Source organism: Syngnathus scovelli, chromosome 2 (assembly GCF_024217435.2).
Source record: "Syngnathus scovelli strain Florida chromosome 2, RoL_Ssco_1.2, whole genome shotgun sequence".
In the NCBI taxonomy this organism is placed as follows: Eukaryota; Metazoa; Chordata; class Actinopteri; order Syngnathiformes; family Syngnathidae; genus Syngnathus; species Syngnathus scovelli.
Genome location: NC_090848.1, coordinates 4760054 through 4763598, shown reverse-complemented (window position 1 = coordinate 4763598; position 3545 = coordinate 4760054). Strand labels below are relative to the sequence as shown.

The 3545-nt window shown below is 38.6% G+C and overlaps 1 long non-coding RNA gene across 1 annotated transcript; it reads left to right on the top strand.

Moving 5' to 3' along the window:
* The first annotated feature begins 1452 nt into the window (after positions 1 to 1452).
* On the top strand, positions 1453 to 2604 carry LOC137840098 (uncharacterized). Its single transcript, XR_011086538.1, has 3 exons — positions 1453 to 1730; positions 2112 to 2210; positions 2282 to 2604. It is a non-coding gene; the product is annotated as an uncharacterized lncRNA (long non-coding RNA).
* Positions 2605 to 3545: the final 941 nt, after the last annotated feature.

Sequence of the window (3545 nt, the reverse complement as noted above, 5' to 3'; positions counted from 1 at the left end):
ACAATATATCAATAACTCAACGTTGCTCAAACGTTAATATCACACAACACATGAAATAAACACGTAAAGCTTACTTTAATAAGGTAGTCCTCATCCACGAATACATATTGGTCCATATATAAGGCGCACCGGATTATAAGGCGCACTGTCGGCTTTTGAGAAAATTGGAGTTTTTTAAGTGCGCCTTATAGTGCGGAAAATACGGTACAAATGAAGTATCTCAAACTATCTCCATTCACAGTAGTACAACTCTATTTAACCCCTGCAAGTAGAAAAAAATAATCATGCAGAATATTAATGACAAAGAATGCCGCCTCTCTAGAGAAATTTCAGAGAGCATAATTTTTCCATCTTGCATCCTCAAACAGAGTCTGAAGTCGGTAGAACAGAACCACCTGGAGACGTAACCTCGCCGTGTGTTTCTGCAACATCCAATGCGCTGTCACAAACTGCAGCAGCAATGCATAAACACATGCAGAGACTGACACTTCAGTTACCAAATAGGTCTCGCACACACATCAGAGCACGCCCACGTCCCAGTGGTCTTGCTGGGAAGGGGGCCCAGATAATCTTGTTGGGTCTGCCAGTGGTTCAAAGCACCTATGTGGGTCAGTATGTGTGTGAATATATTTTTATTTTATTTTTTTATTTTTAATATATATATATATATCAGTGGTGGGCCGTCAGGGCATGCAAGGCCTTCTCTGCTGGCCTAAAAAAATCTGAATTACATACTGATGTTAATTGTATTTTGTCCATGAATACATATTCATTTGATACGTATTCATGAGCAAAATGTATTTAAAATTTATTTAATACGTATTAAATAATTTCAAATGGTCTGTCCGCTTCCTTTCATTTCGACCCCTCTTGTTGCGCTGCTTCCAGGCGTGCATTTTCATATTTAAGCATTTAACCAATCACATTTCAGCCAGGGTCGAAGAAATTTGCCTGGAGGCCTTCACAATCAGTTTTGCGGGCCCTGTAGCATAAATAAAATGTTGATCATACTGTTTCTTCACCCAATCAGATTTTGAGTTGGCGACACCAACACCTTCTCGCAGGTGTAGGGGATCGTCAGCGTATTCACACGATTTGATTGGATAGTCGAGCTGTTGATTTAATCGCTTTTTTTGTCAACCCACCATGGCTGAAAAACGGAAATCTTAAAAAGATTGATAGATATTACAGATTACAGTACACCTTTGTGTGTTTGGCCGAGACCATCCCCGTCCACTGCTTCTGTTGAACAGACATTCTCAGCCCTAAAGTGAATTTAAACTTATGCCAGGAAAGAAAGGAGGATGGTGTCACGACTCATCCCTGGTCAGCCCATTGTGTTTACATTTTGTCATAGTTTCTGTCGGCCTGTCTAAGTCCTCTCCTCCTATGCGGCCATGATCGGTGAAATCACCCTCACCTGCCTCTCGTTGCATGTCTTGTATTTAAGCCCTGTCTGCGTGTCACTTCCTGTCGGATTGTTGATGTCTTCTTGTCTCTTGTGCCACATCTTTGTCTGTCCATTATGTTTCAGTTAACCAGTCTGTCAGTCTGTCCTGTTGTGGTTTTGTTAGGTCGTTATGTTAATTTGTCCGTTGTCTGTTCCCCTTCATCCTCCATTTCCAACTCCCTTTTTCCTTCAATAAACCCTGGTCCAAGCTGCCCAAATCGCCCTGCTCCATTCCGATCCCTGACAGATGGATTTTGTGTACAAATAATCCGGATTTTTGGTGAGTAAAATGTTGCTATATTCCTAAATAATATTGTAATTTTATCAGGTTATTTTTTATGCTTTTTTCACGTGTGTCGCAGCTGTACCTGCAGTAGCTGTTTTATAGCTATAAAATAATTATTGAGGGTTGGATTGATTCAGATGGAGCACTACTGAAGACCTAGGTGTAAAATAATAATATATATATATATATATATATATATATATATATATATATATATATGTATATATATATATATATATATGTATATATATATATATATATATATGTATATATATATATATATGTATACCAGCAATTGCAAAGTTTTGTAGAGTCTTGCTCAAGGCAGATCATCAATTTCCTTCGTCTGTTCTATTATCACACGCGCGTCACCAGAGGATCGTGCCTCCGAAAACAAATACATGGAGGAAATGATGAAGTTTTGCTCACAGATCCAAACTAGGACAAACCAACACAAAGGAAATGAACTAAGGGGCGAGTTTTCTCCAACATATCTGAGACCTGAGTTTACAAGCCTTTTGTTTATTTTCTATTATCCACTGCAGAGATGTAGCGTGACTACTGATCCTTCCCGATTTGTCCCAGGAAAGCTGCTGTCAGGATTGGCGGGACACTGCTCACTTTGCATCCAAACCTTCTCAAGTGTTGATCCATTTGTGGTGAGGCATTTCAAATGCATGGAGCCACTTTACTCCCGTTGTGGCTTTGTTGCATCCATATTTTTGTTAATTTGCTTTCCTCACTTCCTTTTGACATCATAACACAACGCACATGAATATCGTCTATTTATCTTCATATGTGTGTCCATCATATCATTGAGAAAAAAGAACATCTACGAGAATCGTCTAAACATTTTGGACATTTGGCAAATTCTACTCTGTGCCCTGCCATTCACCCAATTTTAATGCATCCATATTAGGGGAGAACATTCAGGTGTCTCAAACTCCTTCCTTAGAAAAAAAAACAATGACTGAAAGATTCTACAATGCAATTCTAAAAACAGCTCAAATGATCCAAATAAACTCTTGCGCTTGAGAGACAAAATGGCTACTCTTGTATTTGTCACTCAAATGTTGAAAGGGTTGCTGTCGACACGCTGATCTTGTTTGAAATGCTGTCAGCAAATGAGCAAACAAGTGTCATACTCTCAATTTGAAAGAGTTGCATGTACCGTAACAAACAGAAATTCATACATAACTGCGTGCAGTATGATTAAATAGGGGTTTGTACAGTTGAGTTTGTATGTTCTCCCCTTACATTATTATTATTATTATTATTATATAATTTTATATTATTATATATTATTATATACACATTTTCTTTTCTTTCAAATATCAGGCCGTAACTAATATAATAATACATTCACATGGTACAGCAAACACATCCAATATTTTGTGTAATATTTGACACATCATGTAGGTATTTGGTTTGCGAAAAGACAACCTGTTCCTGCTTTCTGCCTGACCGTACTAGTCGAGAGATGCAGGGGGCGACGTTACCCCAAGGCCGCCCAGAGCAAAGAGAATAGTTTTAATAAATATATACGTTTTGGATACTCAATTGCTGTCAGCTCGTTTTAGCTAAACTGCACTCTGAGAATGCTATTTCTGAAATTAAACATGTGTTGACACGTGAAAGTATGCGCTGTATTATTTTGGAAATGATGTCAGTCTTGTTTTGCTGGATTCCCATTGAGCTTATTCATGGTGTGATTATAAACGGGTCATAAGACTTGAGTGTGAATGTTATGGAGAAGGGGGGGGGGGGGTTGGCTTGTGTCGGATAAGATCCCTGATGCGCTTGCTGTGG